Source organism: Palaemon carinicauda, chromosome 22, assembly GCF_036898095.1.
Source record: "Palaemon carinicauda isolate YSFRI2023 chromosome 22, ASM3689809v2, whole genome shotgun sequence".
NCBI classification, from domain to species: Eukaryota; Metazoa; Arthropoda; class Malacostraca; order Decapoda; family Palaemonidae; genus Palaemon; species Palaemon carinicauda.
This window is the reverse complement of record NC_090746.1, coordinates 55,323,852-55,341,679: the sequence shown is the minus strand read 5'-3', so window position 1 is coordinate 55,341,679 and position 17,828 is coordinate 55,323,852. Positions and strand designations below refer to the sequence as shown.

The following is a 17,828-nucleotide window of genomic DNA, read 5'->3' as shown; positions in this document are numbered from 1 at the left end:
TAGCACATCATCTATATATCTATATTACACATGGTGGTCAAGTTTAACGCATGTGACGTAAGACTTCTTGGTAGGTAGGTAGTACCGCAAAATATGTGGGCATTAACTGAAGTCTTTTTGCAGCGTCTTTTCAGTCCTTAAATCCACTCACTTCTATAGATTTATAATAAACCTGTTACTCCCTTTATCACATTTAGCTGTTCAACTTATTTACTTATGACTTTCCAGGTGCCAGAGCCCCCTATGGCCACGATTCATATATACAACACAATTCTACGAGACCTTAGTTCATGCTCATTGCCATACACTTATTGCATCTAATATATATATATATATATATATATATCTTTACAGCTGGCAAATTATATAAACTCCTGAGCTCCAAACTCACCTGATTATATTACATGAATCTTTCATACTTGAAAATTAATAGCTGAGCTTTGAGAAAATTACATAATTCCCAGATGGCAATATATAAAAATACTGAATATCCAAAGGTCTCTTATGTACACTCAAAACAAAACTGGGTGATTTAACAAGAACTATTCAAAACAACCTCTTACTTCGTTCATAGTCAGGTATTACAAGCTAAGCTCTGTTAAGAAATATGGGTGATCGAAATAATAGCCTACTCTTTACAAAATAAATATATTCTATAAAAAGTTACAACACTAATACAAAAAGATTTTTGGGCTCAAGCTATGTCGTCCTGATGGAAGGTTCCTTTAGGCAGCTTTCTAAGGGATATTTAGCTACAGTGATACTCCCAGAGAATTGACTATAGGTCTCCAGAATTCTAACTTCTGGCGCGAGTATCCTTAAGAAAATTCTTAAGGATATCGCATAATATCAGGGGACGTATTTCTTGATACGACACATGGCAATCTTCACCCCGAATAGAGTTTTCGCTCTGAGGGGGAAGAGTGGTGAAAATGCAGAGGAGCCATCATCAAGATTACCTGGTGGATCCCCTTCCCGTACTACTACAGTGCCCAACATGGCGATACATTCCTTTGTTAGTAGCGAATTAAGCATGGTGTATCTCCCGCTTGCTCTCGGTGTTTGTGTTACTAATATTTTGGATTTATCATGCATTCTCCAGCATCTTCAGCCTCTGGAAACTTGAGTATTTAATCTCTCCTGTGTATAATTTTTAGCTCCCTTCTCACAGTTTAATTCATATAATTTGGATGTGTTTATTGGAGCTTAGCCGTCCACCAGAGGCACCATTTTGGATGCTGTCGTTCGCCATATACAGTATGCCTTATTTAGTCAGTAGAACAAAGTTCCCGGTATTTAGCTTTAATGAATTATAGCTATTTAGGCAAAATTATACTAGTGAAGATAAGATTACGCACGTATATTTCCTCTTCTATGAAATGTGTCAATCGTATACGATAGTCTCGGTGACATAGCGTAGCCGAGATCTCGACTCACACTAGGCTAGCCTAATGTGTTTTAGTATACTTTCGTACATTATCCCCGTTTACCCTCTTGTATCGTTTTATCAATTCTATAGGAGATAGTATATCTCCTAGAATTATTTATATAATTCGATACTCGTCTCTTTTAGAGATTTAAGGGTAAACCTTACCTTCCCTCTGAGTGTCGCCAATAGGCGACAACCCTATCTTGGTCTTGCCATAGAGTAGTGTACTCCGGTTTGACTAGGTGTTTTTCTGTCTTCCCTCTTTGCCGGTGAGTATCCCGCCTTTGAATTACGACAGTAACTCAGAGTATTCAGTCTTGATGTCAGCAACTCTACCGCTGGGGGAATAGTCACTCCCTTGCCTGTTTACAGTTGCAGACATAGGAAGCCTGGCTTCCCTAGCCCACAACCGAAAGTGGTAGTACATTGCCGCCACCTTCTCCCTTGTGGTCTAGAAGACATGTCTTGTTTTCGGCAAGGTCTTGGGCTGAGGAATCGATATTCTTCTGCTGCCCAAGACGGCGCCGGTATAGAAACGATGTTTCTGAGTTTGTGACCGAGAGTGGGTGGCAATTGTGCCGCCTTCTTCCGACACGAAACACAAGACCCTATTCCCTTCCCCTCTCTGTCCTTTAGCGATGGCCTAACCGTCGCAACGCCTTTGGCCGGTATTCTACAATCTCCCCGCTTGCCGGGTGGATTACAATGCCGGCCAGGCTCCTACACAGGCGGCTTGATTGCCGCTTCGACCTTCCACCTAACGGACAAAAGGCTCCGGGAAAGGTTTTGCCAGCCATGACAGCTGCCAGTGGGAGACCCTTATGTCTTTGAGTGTTCTTCAGTCCTCTCTTGGACTACCATCCACAAACCCTAGAACCGGCAGAGCAGCCGCCAACAGATTCTGTGGCTGGATGGAAGCTAGAATGATACAATCCCTCCTTCCATTTGAGCCCTCATTCTGGAAGAAGGCAGTAGGGACCGTAGTCGCTACAACCCTATTTATTGTACTAAACTATAATAATAAGGTAGCCCTTCTCTCCATGCTTTCTCTCTCTCTGTTGGCTAGTGCTGTCAGGTACTAGCCTAGCCGGCTGCATGCCGGCAGAACTACAGTATAAGTTTATTCAGTAGCCAGTATTTCTGCAGTATAGTACATACTGCAGGCAGAAAACTATAGTATATAATATACAGTAGTTTATATTTTCCAACATATTCTGTGTGTCCTTTCACAGTCCATTGTTGAGACCAATTATAATATTGAAGAAGTATTCCTTCAATAGCCTGATTAGCCATAGGCCATCAGCACTTAATTTCCTTACCCTACAATATTAATATTCCATAATGGAAGGGTTAGTGCTAGTATACACTAATTTTAGCTCTAGAGATTAGAGCTCTTCCACTCTAGCTTTTCCTTAATAAGGAAATTCTAAATATTAATATTGAGGGAGGTCACAGCAATTGTCTGGACAGGAGATACAGATATGTGTCTTTCCTATTTTCTTTCTAGCTTACTATCCTAAGCTATAATGATAATAGTAGTGCCATTTATGCATGAATATAGAAATATATAAATATATCAAGTGTGATAAATTACTCCATACTCATTTCACTTTCCTTTCTTTACAGGAGGAGACCATGGTGGTGCGAGGTGATGTACTGTAACCACAAGAGTAAGAACTTTTGTGGTCACACCATGTGCAGGTCTCATGCCCGCTGCTCCATCGCAACTGAAACCTTGAGATACTGGGATCCCAAGGACTGCAACGTCTGCTCGGCCTTGATGACGGAGGGTTTCGGTGATCCCAAGTCAACAGAGTCAAGGGACACTGCGAGGGAAAAGCTTCGGAAATGGGTACGAGGGTTCCAGAAGAACTCTCTGGGACTGTACCTACCCAGTGAACTTATAAGAAGCATGCTGTTCCCGAAGGCAACAGCTGATGCCGTCGTACCTCAGGCACGACCCGAGCCTCCTTGCATCCAGCTCGCAATTGAGGCCGACATCAATGAAGCTCTGAAAGGCATGGACATCCACCAGGAGAGGATGTCTGAAGTGTCCTCAGACACCGAAAAGGATCTCCTTCAAGAGGATCCTGAGGAAGAGGTGGCCCAACCACCTGAAGGAGACGAGGATCTCGAGTCGACGGAAGCAGAGGACCCCTTTCAGCCTGTGCCGTCAACGTCTTCGGCCCCTACCCCTCCATTAGACCCGCTGGGTCAAGCATTTATGTCCCAAATCATGATGCTGATGGACTCTCTACCTAAGGAGAACGTAGATATACGGAAGGAATTCCGTGAAGCAACCCGCATAGTCACTTCTCGTGGGTCTTTCAAGCAACCTGCCACCATGCTCCGAAACCAATCCCTGGAGGTATGCAGAGTTTATGCCCACCACGAATGGAAAACTCTACGTTTTGGAGAAGATGGGGGACATCCCCCTGGACGACATCCAATTCTGGCCAAACTTTGCAGCTTACCCGGAATGTTTCATCCGGCTGAAGAGTGAGCCAAGGAAGTCATGGTTTTCAACCACGACAAGACACAGGCTATCTTGACGAGTAGCCTAAAGAAGGCAGGGTATACCTACACTGGAGTTTCTGCACTGAGCACGAAACACCCTACTTTTCTTGCTCCTTCTTCAAGAGCTTTCCCCTTCTCGTCGAAAGCTCTCCAAAGTGTGATGAAGGCACTTGAGGCAGGGAAGCCATGTCCTACGCTAGAGGAGTGTAGGACATTGTCTCTGGCCTTGCCCATGGATGAGAAGGATTGGAAGGAGGTCCACCTAACCTTCTCAGTCTCGAAACTCGATGCAGACATCGCAGGACAGCAGTTCTGCGAGAACCTCCCGAAGTGGTCGGACTTTCTCCTGAGAAGAGAACAGGAGACAAAGGAGAGACTAGCAGCCTCTCTTTCCCTCCAGAACTGCATGGAGATGTGTGCAGGTGTTGCTAGCACCCCAGACATGTACACAGTCCTGGCCAAGATGCACATGGCCACCCTAGTCAAGGACTTGTACGCTTTTGCAAAGGCCAGGAGGGCCTGCAGAGTTTGTGTTTGCCAATGCAACGGTTAAACACGAACCCAGGAAGCTGATCTCTTCCTGTATCTGGGGCAAGGACCTCTTCCCAAAGGAAGTAGTCCAAGAAGTCGTCGCCAAAGCCGCCACGGAGAATAGGAATCTTCTCCAAAAGTGGGGAATGTCTTCTAAGAGAAAATCTTCCCCTGATGCTGGTCCCCAACCTAAGAGGAAGACGAAGAAGCCAAGACTACCTTCTCGACCTGTACAACATCCCACGGTCACCATGACCACGATGCCCCAGGTGGTTGCTCAACCACAAACCACTTTCCAAGTGGTGCCTCAACAGCTGGTAGCCCAGTCACCAGCCTTCAACCCAGGTTTTGAGAGGCACACTACTACCTTTCGCCTGAAAGGAAGAAGATCTAGACGGGGCTCCTCAAGAAACCTCTCACGCGGTAGGGGAGGACGTGGTCAGGGTGGCAAACTCTCAGGACCATCCAAGCAAAGAGATGCTCCAGGTAGGAGGGAGACTCCTCCACTTTCAAAATCGTTGGACCTTAGATCCCTGGACCCACAACCTAATCAAGAATGGACTAGGATGGAAATGGAACAGATCTCCACCTTCATTTCCTCAGTTCTTCTTACACTCCAACCCCTTACTCGAAGAATATACCTTAGAACTTTTGAACAAAAAGGTTATAAGAAAAGCAAAGTCCATCAAATTCCAGGGAAGGCTGTTTTGTGTTCCCAAGAAGGACTCTGACAAACTCAGTCATTGTAGACTTGTCTCCACTCAACAAGTTCATCGAGAACAACAAGTTCCGGATGTTAACCCTACAACACATAAGGACCCTGTTACCGAAAGGAGCGTACACAGTCTCAATAGACCTGGCAGATGCTTACTGGCACCTTCCAGTCAGATGCCCCCTCTCCTACCTAGGATTCAAGCTTCAGAAGACAAAGTATGTCTTCAGAGCCATGCCCTTTGGACTAAACATAGCCCCAAGGATCTTCAAGAAACTTGCGAATGCAGTCGTACAACAGCTACGCTTAGAAGGCGTTCAGGTTGCTGCATACCTGGACGACTGGCTGGTGTGGGCAGCATCCAAGACTGCTTGTGTGCAGGCAACCAAGAAAGTGATCCAGTTCATGGAACATCTGGGATTCAAGATAACTACAAGAAGTCTCGCCTCTCTCCAGCTCAAGAGTTTCAATGGTTGGGAATCCATTGGAACTTGCAGTCACACCGCCTCTTCATTCCACCAAAGAAGAGGAGAGAGATCGTGGGTTCTGTCAAGAGACTACTGAAATCCAACAGGATCTCAAGACGCCAACAGGAAAGAGTACTGGGCTCTCTCCAGTTTGCAGCAGTAACAGATCCAGTGCTAAGAGCACAGCTGAAAGATGCGTCAGGAGTCTGGAGAAGATACGCATCAAACGCTCGAAGAGATCTACAGAGACTGATACCGACCTTACTACGATCGCTTCTGAAGCTGTGGTCGAAGGTCAAGAGCCTAGCAAGGACTATTCCCTTACAACCACCTCAACCATTGGTAATCCTCCACACGGATGCCTCGACGGAAGGATGGGGAGGTCATTCCCATCAAAGGAAAGCTCAAGGGACCTGGTCATCCCTATTCAAGACCTTTCACATCAACATTCTGGAGGCCATGGCAGTCCTCCTGACGTTGAAGAAGCTATCCCCTCACAGATGAGCCCACATCAAGCTGGTCTTGGACAGCGAAGTGATAGTGAGATGTCTGAACTGACAAGGCTCGAGATCGCCCTACATCAATCACGTAATGTTGGCCATCTTTCGCTTGGCAAAAAAGAAAAGATGGCACTTATCAGCAGTTCACCTACAAAGGTTCCGCAATGTGACGGCGGACGCTCTATCCAGGCTAAAGCCGATAGATTCAGAATGGTCCCTAGACGCAGACTCATTCTCCTTCACCTTGGAAAAAGTCCCAGAACTGCAGATCGACCTCTTCGCAATGAGCGACAACAAGAAACTACCTCGATACGTAGCCCCATACGAGGACCCTCGGGCAGAAGCAACGGACGCCATGTCCCTCGATTGGAACAGATGGAGTCATATATATCTGTTCCCGCCAACAAATCTCCTGCTGAAGGTCCTCAACAAGCCGAGATCCTTCAAGGGGACAGCAGCAGTGGTGGCCCCCAACTTGGGGGCTCAAGAGCAATTGGTTCCCTCTGGTGATAGAACTGAAGTTGAGGCTGTTTCCTCTACCGAACCCATTTCTATCCCATCTGGTTCAGAAGTCGACTGTCTTCGCTTCATCACAGGGAACCCAAAGCCTTCATCTCATGATTTTCTTGCCTTAGCAGTCAAGAAAAGATTTGGGATCTCGAAAGACAGTATCGACTTTATAGAAGAATACAAGTCACAATCAACCAGAAGACAATATGAATCATCTTGGAAGAAGTGGGTCGCCTTTGATAAAACAAAAAAGCCGACAGAAATCTCGATAGACTTCTGCCTGTCCTTCTTCATCCACCTTTACGAACAAGGTTTGGCTTCCACCACGATAACTACATGTAAGTCGGCTTTGACTAGACCTCTTCTATACGCCTTCCAGATGGACCTGTCGAACGAAATCTTCAACAAGATTCCAAAGGTATGCGCTAGACTTAAACCAGCAGCCCCTCCGAAGCCAATTTCATGGTCTTTGGACAAAGTCTTGCACTAAGCTTCGAACTTGAACAATGAAGATTGCTCTCTAAAGGATCTAACACAAAAAGTGATATTTTTGTTCGCTATAGCCTCAGGGGCTAGAGTTAGTGAAATAGTAGCCCTATCAAGAGACGGGGGCCATATTCAGTTCACAGAAGTGGGAGAACTGAATCTTTTTCCCGATCCTACCTTTCTCGCCAAAAACGAGCGACCCACCAAAAAAGTGGGGTCCCTGGAGAAACTGCCCTCTGAAGGAAAATGTCTCTCTATGTCCAGTAGTGTCTAAAGGTCTATCTTCGAAGAACTTCAGACTCCAAGGTAGGACAGCTCTTCAAAGGCGAAATCTCAGGATCAAACTTATCCCTGAAACAACTGAGGGCGAAGCTCACCAACTTCATTCGCAGAGTAGATCCTGACAGTACAAACGCAGGTCATGATCCGAGAAAGATTGCTTCCTCGCTAACCTTTTTTCAGTATATGGACTTTGATAGACTCCACTCATACACTGGTTGGAAATCCTCTAGAGTCTTCTATAAACATTATGCGAAGCAAGTGCACGAGCTGAATCACTTTGTGGTGGCGGCAGGTAGTGTTGTAAAACCTGTCATCTAGTGCTGCGATGAACAGTGAACTGTTTGGGATTTTTACAGTTTGGGTGAAAAGGTGTTAACACCTTTCAGTGTAATACCTTTAATTAAGGGTCACCCTGGTGCCCCTGGGACTGTTCTTTATAGGTGTAGAATCAAACTGATAACACCAGTGCCATGTGTACACTAGTACGCAGTGTTGAAACTCATCCAACATTTACAGTGAAATTATCTTAATAATTTTACATTAATTTCGAGTGGCAATGTTTTACTAATATATTTCTTCCCTTTCAGGTGATAAATATACATGTACCTTTAGAATGTTGGCTGAAATGGATATGATTCTATTCTAATACATTTGTTGTTATATTTATGTTGTCTATACAAATAAATATATAAAGTGTATTTGCGTCTTATTCGCCCCAATAAGTAGCTGAATAAAACTAACCAGAGTTTATTACTTATTTGTCCTAGAAATAAGGTAATCACTTGAAGCTGCCTATACATGTGAACAAAATTATGGTAGTTAATTACATTTGTTCCGACATATATACAAACCTTTTTGCTTCTACAGTTAGAGTTGACAGTTTCCCTGCAGGGGGCAGGAAGCCCTAAGATTGTTCCATGCTTAGCGGATATGACGAATAATGGTACCGTCATATATTTATGTGGTCTGGGTGACCATATAGAAGCTGACTTAAGGTTAAGGCACTTATACAAACCCACAGATATAGTACTTTCAAGTAAGTCTCTGGTAAGCTTCCATCAGGACGACATGGCTTGAGCCCAAAAAACGGATTTTGAAGCAAAGCGAAAAATCTATTTTTGGGTGAGATAGCCATGTCGTCCTGATGGACCCACCCTCCTTTTCTAAGAAAAGGAATGTACATACGTAACAATCCCCACCCGAAACTACTCTATCTGTAGCCATCCATGCTTAATTGCAACAAGGAATTAGTCGCCATGTTGGGCGCTGTAGTAGTACGGGAAGGGGATCCACCGGGTAACCTTGATGACGGCTCCCCTGCATTTTCGCTACTCTTCCCCCTCAGAGCGAAAACTCTATTCGGGGTGAAGATTGCTGTGTCGTATTAAGAAATAAGTCCCCTGATATTATGCGATATCCTTAAGAATTTTCTCAAGGATACTCGCGCCAGGAGTTATAATTCTGGAGACCTATGGTCAATTCTCTGGGAGTATCACTGTAGCTAAATATCCCTTAGAAAGCTGCCTAAAGGAACCTTCCATCAGGACGACACGGCTATCTCACCCAAAAATAGATTTTTCGCTTTGCTTCAAGATCCATTTTAACACCAAAATTAAATTAATCGAAATATTAAATATGAACAAAACATTAGACCTAGACAAGAAAATATTTCTCTATAAAATTATACAATCACTTGTTTCACTGGAAATCAATTTATAGAAATATTTAATTTTGATAATGAAAATAGTTAACACTTTAACAGTAATGATTAAACCCTTAACGAAATATACATAAAAGTAACTGATACACTTATGTCTTTTGGATCACACAAGGTATCCGCACAGTTAAGCCAAAATAAATACAATTCACTGTTTTTACCTAAATCTCACAGGGCCAGTTACAAAAATTTATATTAAACAAATACTTACATTAACACTATACACTTGTAATACCATTCAAAATTTCATTAACGTCTGAAAGCACTAGACAATATACTGTTGGATAGAAATCATTAATCAAGTTTGAGAGGGCACACACTTGAGAGAAGAGAGCTGACCTTTGGCTCTCTCAAAGGGACAGGCTGGATCTCTTCTGCTGCATACAATTTCCTAGGGGCACATATATATATTGACTTCACACTTCTAGATACTTCTAAATAGATCATTCTTGTGGCTTAGGGGCAAGGCTCTGGGGGAAGGGTTGCCAACGCAATAATTTGAACAGGGGAACAAACCTTACTTGCGAGGCAACCCTCTCTAAGCTACCTCTGCCCACCTACCCCTCGAAACATTACAAAAATGAGTAAATCTATTTCGAGAAGTTTCATGCACATTCTAACCACGTGGGAATATAAACATGACATAATACCATGTATTATTACCTCGTGTGTGATACAGCATACCTAAAACAAACACATATGACTTTGTAACAAAATAAGTGATATAAAAAGTTAATTCTTAAAAATAATGTAAATTTACATATACTGACTTAAATGAAAAATACAACGAAATGCATGGCGAAAGTCTTATGTGATTTACATATAATTACTTGAACCCACATGAGAGGAATTCGACTTACAAGCTGCCTATACATCTCTTAAATACACAAATGAAATACATGAATATAAAAAATTTGGAAATAATCTGTATTTTTCCTAACATACAAACCTTCGCTATTTATAATAGGGTATTACTTTCGGCGCAGCTGAAAGACGAGCCATGATAATTTTAGTGAGGGATAACTACCCCATCCGCTAGTTAGCGGCTGGGGGGGTGGGGTAGACTGGCTACCCCGCTCACTCACACCTCTCGGCTGAGTAACCACTTTGCTTTATGGCAGGACTTCTCGGGGGACAGGGTGGCGGGCCAATTTGTATAAATAGCTCCAGGTTTGTATGTTAGGAAAAATACAAATTATTTCCAAATTTGTTATTTGTTCCGACACATATACAAACCTTCGCTATTTATAATAGGGTGACTTACTCTTAGGAGGGAGGGAGTCCTCACTAACTGGCCTTGGTCATGACCCGGGGTCCTCTCTATTTCGATCTGTGATCGAAAGTAGAAGGTACCCTACCCTCACTAAAATCAAGTGCGGATATGAGGTAATGCACTGATAGCGGCCTACAGAAGCATATGTGTGAATGGAACTAACAGTGTGGCTTGTCTTTAACATGGGAACTCGAGTACAGAACCTAATGTTCTTAAAGACTTACCCAATACCCTCCCTCTAAAAGGTATTGGGGACGTAACAAAGTATTCTTCTATACTCAGGAGGCACAAGGGAAATGGGTCTTACCTGCAGCGAAGTGAGGTCAGATATGCTGAGGCTTGCGGAGCTGTTTTCCCCAGAGGGGAGAAGGTGAAAGGAAGAAAGGAGCCAGACATTCTTACTCATTCACCCCAGAATAATCTGGGTAGCCTCAGCCCTCTGCTACTTGTCCATCAAGGAGCCTGAGGTGTTTAGACCATTTGTTGTGCGACCACCACAGGACCAATGGAAAAGGTCTCCATGTTCTTGTGGGTTACGTCTTTGCAGGTAGTGGGCCGTGAAGGTCGATTGACGCTTCCACATGCCCACTTAAAGTATCTGCACCACAGAGTTTCTTGAACGCCAGGACGTAGCAACGCCAGTGACATTACGAGCTCTGGGTCTTAGGATGGAGGAGAGTCTAGATTAAGAGTAACCTCAATTGCCTTCCGATCCCAGAGGGGAAGGAAATCCTTGAGGTCCTCCTCTTGACCTTCCCCGTGCTGGTCAACAGTGCCGACACACGGGGGCGAGCTGGTATCGTTCTTTTAAGGTAACCCCACAGACTCCTCAATGGATAAAACCCCAGTTGATGGGTTTCCGGTTACCGAACGAAGACTCTTTATTCGAAATGGGCTGCACCTAGGGTACAGCACACTTGGATTTGAGTCTTGGCAATTCACTCAGGAACGCCGCTGATGATTACTTCTCCCCGTCTCCTAGGGTAGGAGACATCAGAGGTTGGATCGTACAACACACTAACTCTCTTGGTCAAAAACCCAAGTGAGTAGAAAGGGCATCTTCCGTGTAAGGAAGCGATCTGCTGCTGGACCTACGGTTCGTAGAGAGGGGCCCTCAGAGACTGAAGGACCCGAACCGCGTTCCCAGGAGAAGGTTGAGATCCGACGGGGGACAAGTTATCTCACACTTGCATAAGTAAAGGCATCGGTGGGAGAGAATCCCTTTCCACGACATCAATCACAAAGGACCGAACACTTCGCCTGAAAAACCGACGCTGAAAAGTGTCTGAGGAGCCTAGACATCTTTTCCGTAACCTGTTGGGAAAGGCCTCTCTGAGAGGGGTGGTTTAGGATCGTCCCAGGCGAGAAGTCGAGGCAAAGCTACGGCTTAGGAAAGTGTTCGCATGTGGCTGCTTGGAAGATCGTGTCGTGGAGGAAGAGCCCTTGGAACTCCGTCAGGAGCTGTAGAAGGTTCGGGAACCATTCTGCGGGTTGCCATAGCAAAGCTATTGGAGCTCCGTCAGGAGCTGCAGAAGGTCTGGGAACCATTCTGTGGGATGCCATAGCGAAGCTATTGGAGTCATTGATAAGATCCTGCTTATCCTGACTTGGCTGAGGACTTTTTTGCCAGTCCGAATGGGGGGAAAAAACAAGGCACACCTCTAGGCCGCCCCACCGATCTTGGAATACATCTTGTTTGAGGTCCTGGAGAACAGTCGAGTGGGAGCCTGAAGATCAGGGCCGCTGCGAGCATACCCACAGTCGGGGACCCCAAAAAGAAGACTTTGTTGGATACAAGATGATTCCAAGACACTAGGAGCCCACTATCTGGGTGGTTTTACAAGCTCATTCCTATACCAGGAATGACGCGAGCAGATGGGGGCAACTAGTTGTTCTCTGTCCATCTAAGGCATTGTACTGCTATATGGTTCTCTAAGAGAGGTGAATGCTAGTACCTTTCTGAATTGGACCAACCGATGAGGATGGAATGGTATGGCATATGCCGGCCCCCTCTCTCTTTTGATGCATTATAGAGAGTATCAGGTCCAGAGGGAAGACAAGAAGACAGGCCTCTTTGAGGAACCTCTCGTCTGCCACCCATCACCCGCGGATTGTCCAGCAGTGGGGGGGGGGAAGTGCATAGCAATAAACACACCTCGAGATGATGTTGAGACATGTAACCAATTGCACGTTCTTGCAACGAAGGGGAACAGCCTGTTCTCCCTCAAACTGCCACTAATCCAGTGTGGTTGGCCGAATAAGACCGATACCAAACGGTAAACCAGTTAATCAGTACAGCTTATGATATAATAGTGAATCTCCATAGAGATCGCTTTCCGGACAAGAGACTGTACGGTAATCACCGAACGCATCCAACCAAACCCAAGAGGGGATTGAGACGTATCTTCAATCTATTGTTGGGTGGGTAAAGAGCATAAGTGTACTACTGAGTAGTAACACCAAACTGTGTGCATGACAAGTATACATGCGTAGTTTGACTTAAAAGTCGTGTCCGGAACTCAGTTAGAGAACATTGGAAACGTCCGTAACGGAGGTTTCTCCTTCTTAGGACAGAAACGTTCGTACTTCTCCGTCTCCGATCGGTAAACTAGTATTTATATTAAATGTTCCCTATTAGGAAACGGAAATGCTTCAGAGAAGTTTCCAGCCAAAGCCTTTGTAGGAGACTAAGACTTCCGATCGGGAGAAAGGAAAAAATGCCAATAAGGAGACAGAACGTAAATGCCGTATGTCTGGCTACAGAAAAGTAGCCAAGTAATGTACTGAATAACCTGGTTTCAGTAAGGGATATAAATATACAACTTAATAGAACGGAGTTCTAATTGGAACATGTATATGGCCCTTATTGGCAGAAAGATCGCTTGCACGCATATATGTACTTGTCCATTTGCGCTAGTGCATGCGTATTCTCTACCTCCAGGAAACGTTTGCAATGAATCTGGTTGTGGGAATAATGTATGTGCGACGAATCGTAATATTATTGCCAAAAGAATTTTGATCGTTGACTAACTGTAATATTTTCTTGAATGAGAGCGAACATGTTCTCAAACAAAAATATACAGTTATAGAGGCGATCATATCCCTTTGGTTTACCCCTCCTCTTTATATGAGGGGCTAGCCAGTGTTCATTGCACTGAAACGGATGTCTGTTTATCTGTGGGTGGGGTTTGAAACGTTTGTAACGTAATGAAAAGACACCCACGCTGTTGCTATCGTTCTTATAACGTCAGCTAACAATGTTCCTTCGGGACTAATTGTTCGAAACAATAACCCCGTAAGGAAAGAATAGAAAGTCTCAGAAGACTATCGTGTAAAAAGGCAAGTCGTTATACCCAGGGTACAATGACGGGGGAGGCTGCCTCCATCAAACGGTAAAACCGAGTTTAAGACCATAACTTCGCGGTTTTGTCTTGGCTAGAGTGCATGCTCCGGGAAGGCTTACGGCCTTCATGAAGTTTTAACACCCATTGAAGTTTTGTAAAAACTTCTCAGGAACGAGTCCCCCAAAAAAGGGTGAAGTCTCGTATGTGGGGGTTTGCTTCAAGAAGGCCAGACATAATTGCCATCGATCGCTTGCCTAAAGAGGTTGCCATCGAACGCTTTCTCGATAGTGAGAAAACTACCGTCTAATTCTGGCAAGGCCTGCCAGGGGAAATGAACTGCAATGTAAAGCATTTTCATTCTCCGCTCATTTCCATCTGCTAATACAACCACTCAAAGTGAGAAGGTGGAGGAAAGATGACGGTGGTTCGTTCAAAAACGAAAGGATCAGTGCTGGCGAAACCAGGCTAGCTGATATAGTAATCAGCTGGGAGTGTAGAGTGACGTATAAAGTCACACCTTTGGAAGACCCCTCCCGTCGAGGGGGGGGGGGATCGACCATAGAGTTTTCAGAAAACTCTGAATCGTGGAAACAGAGAGATTCGGATGAGAACCTAGGGGTTCAGAATCTATTTGTGAATTCCTTTCTCACGACCTTAAGGAATGTTGTGCCGAGAACCCGCAGGAACTCTGTCACTGATTCCTGATGGAATTCCAGGAATCGTGCTACGTGACCAGGATCCAAAGGAACTGTGTCATAGTTACCTGTAGAGATTCGTAAACCCTTAGGCAGCAGGCATCCCTCTGTCATCAGAGTAAAGCTCTTGATGACGATGGGCGCACGCGAACAATTCATGGGACGAGAGTTCGAAAACTCTGTCATGAGAGTAAACCTCTTGTGCACTAGTGAACACTTCGCGCAAGCGAGAGTCCGAAAACTCTGTCATATAAGTATGGCTATGGTCACGAGGACCCAAAGGTTCAACGTGAACTGCGTTGTGAGACCCCGAAGGATCATAAGAGTTGTTCGTGCACTTCAACCGATTGCGTGCGCGCCAATATGGTCGTGCGCGTGCCAATATGGTCGTGCGCTCCTATACGATCGTGTGCGCCAAAATGGTCGTGCGCCGAACTGTTGGTAGGTGGAAGGGAGCTCGTGCGCGCACCTTTTTCATTCGCACTCGTGGAGCACATATGGTTATTCGCGCACCAGGCGCGCAGTGTGTTATTTACGCGCCACAAGATGTTCAAGCGCATGGCGAGCAACAGGATGTTCGAGCGCATGGTGAGCAACAGGATGTTCGAGCACATGGCAAGCAACAGGGTGTTCGCGCATATGGCACGCCAAAGGATGAACCCACGCGCCATGATTGCCATTTTGCTTGCACGTGCCAAGTCGGTCGTGCGCGCCAATTTAGCCGTGCATACGAGAGCTCTCAGGTTGGTGAGAGAACTCACTGCTACGCTCACCCGAAGGTTCACGATAGCTTTTGTTGTGTGAGCGCGAACGATCAACACGAGAGTTTGGAAACTCTCTGTCATAAAAAGAATGACTCAGGTCACGAGAACCCGAAAGATCAGCGTGAACGAGAAACCGAAGTTTCCCTGTCACTAAACACAGAAGTGTCGGAGTGACTAAAGTTACGAGAGCCCAAGGGTTCTGCGTAACTAATGTTACAACACCCCGAAGGATCAGCGTAATGAGAAACCGAAGTTTCCTTGTCACAAAACACCGAAGTGTCAGTGACTAAAGTTACGAGAGCCCTAAGGTTCAACGTAACTGATGTTACGAAACCCCGAAGGGTTAGCGTAACGAGAAACCGCAGTTTCCCTGTCACAACACACCGGAGAGTTAGTGACTAGAGTTAGGAGAGCCCAAGGGCTCAGCGTAACTAATGTTACGAGACCCTGAAGGGTCAGCGCAACGAGAAACCGAAGTTTCCCTGTCACAACACACCGGAGTGTTAGAGTGACTAAAGTTACGAGAGCCCAACGGTTCTGCATAACTAATGTTACGAGACCCCGAAGGATCAGCGTAACGAGGAATCGAGGTTCCTCTGTCACAAGACCCCGAAAGGTCGGCGTGATTGATGGCACACGTTCCCGAAGGCTCAATGTTACCATCATTACGAGAGCCCGAAAGTTTAGCATAACTGAAACCCAAAGGTTCCGAGCAGAGTCCCGAAGGACTCCTACTGTCATGAGAACCAGCAGGATCAACATGACGAGAGCCCGAAGGCTCAAACGATCACGTCAGCCCCAAGGGTGATCGAACGAGACCCCGAAGGATCAAGGAGAACCAGCAGGTTCAAGATAACACCTCCGCATAAGAGGATTGTTTTCCCGAAGGAGAAAGTCGCTTAAGAGAAGGCTCTCGCTCCGCCCCTGAAGGAGAACCATAAGCGTAGGGATAACCTGCTTCGGAGAAAGCTCTGCCACCGCCCCTGGTGGATCAGCAAGCTCCTACATGTTATTTCTCGCGAACGAGAGGGAAGTCCTCCCGAAGATCGCCTAAGACAAGCTCTCTCCTAGCTCTATGGGAATAAAGCATAGGCGTAAAATATCTTTCTCGCGAACGAGGGAGAAGTCCTCCCCAAGGAGGATATCGCCAAAGACAAGCTTTCTCCCAGCTCTATGGGAAAAAAGCGAAGGCTTAATAATCTCTCTCTCGCGAACGAGAGTGAAGTCCTCCCGAAGAAGGACATCGCCTAAAACAAGCTTTCTCCCAGCTCTATGGGAAAAAAGCGTAGGCGTAAGAAACTCTCTCCCGCGAACGAGAGAGAAGTCCTCCCGAAGGAGGACATAGCCCAAGTAAAGCTTTATACCAGCTCTATGGGAAAAAAGCATAGGCGTAAACAAAAATCATTCTCTCTCTCTCTCTCTCTCACGAGGGAGAGAGAGAGAGAGAGAGAGAGAAAGTTCCCCTCGAAGGGGAAACATCAAGTTGAAGGTTGACAGCGAATGCTACCTCGTAATAAGGGCAGCTCACGAGCTACCACGTGTACTACGTCGCTGTTACCTCACTGTGAAAAAAAAAAGTTGTTATCAATTACAATTCATGCTCCCTTGCACAAAAAACACTATTCGGGGAATAAGTCACTTTCCTTGTAAGATAATTCCTCGAAAGGGAGCTGAACTGTTATAAACTAATTCTGTAATGAACAAACACACGGCAGTGTTGAGAACCTGCCGAAAGACAACAACCTTACGTCAGAGGCAGTTGGATGCGATGTCAAAAGCACTAAAGTTACCCGTATCTAACAACGTATATTTCCATTTATACATATATGCACTCAAATATATGTAAGATAAATGAAAACACACAAGAAAACCAAAAAATAAATGAAACATCAAGGACAGTCTTTGCGGGAGAGGACAGCATGTTCGCCCTCTGATGAGCCAAAAAGTAAACTGGTTACTCAGCCGTGAGCCGAGAGGTGTGAGTGAGGGGGTAGCCAGTCTACCCCACCCCCCACCCGCTAACTAGCGGATGGGGTAGTTATCCCTCACTAAAATTATCATGGCTCGTCTTTCAGCTGCGCCGAAAGTAATACCCTATTATAAATAGCGAAGGTTTGTATATGTGTCGGAACAAAAAATATTTACTCTAATACAAGACCAGCTTTGTAAGTATATATATATATATATATATATATATATATATATATATATATATATATATATATATATGTGTGTGTGTGTGTGTTTATAACCAGAAATTTCTAAATATGAAACTTGCTCCTATGAAAAAAAAAAAAATAAGGCGAATCATATGTACAGTAGAGTATCCTAATAAAATTTCTAATTCAAGCTTGAAGGTGGTTAAATGGTGATTTGTACTTGCAGATAACTAATGCAATTCTTTACATTTCAGTGGCTATTCACATTGAGCAGTTTTTGAAAGATTTGTAGGCTATAAAAGAATACTCAAGAGAAACACATTTGATTATATTTTATACATTTGGATTGGAAAATATTTACAACGTTATTTGTTAATAGATCATACAAATTTGAAGGTTTTCATTAATTCATTGCTTTTCACCCTCATTGGCCTGTTTTATA

At 44.8% G+C, this 17,828-nt stretch overlaps 1 protein-coding gene across 6 annotated transcripts in view; it reads left to right on the top strand.

Moving 5' to 3' along the window:
- Positions 1 to 17,828, top strand: part of LOC137616456 (uncharacterized) — a 120,923-nt gene that overhangs the window by 88,437 nt on the left and 14,658 nt on the right. The window lies entirely within an intron of this gene.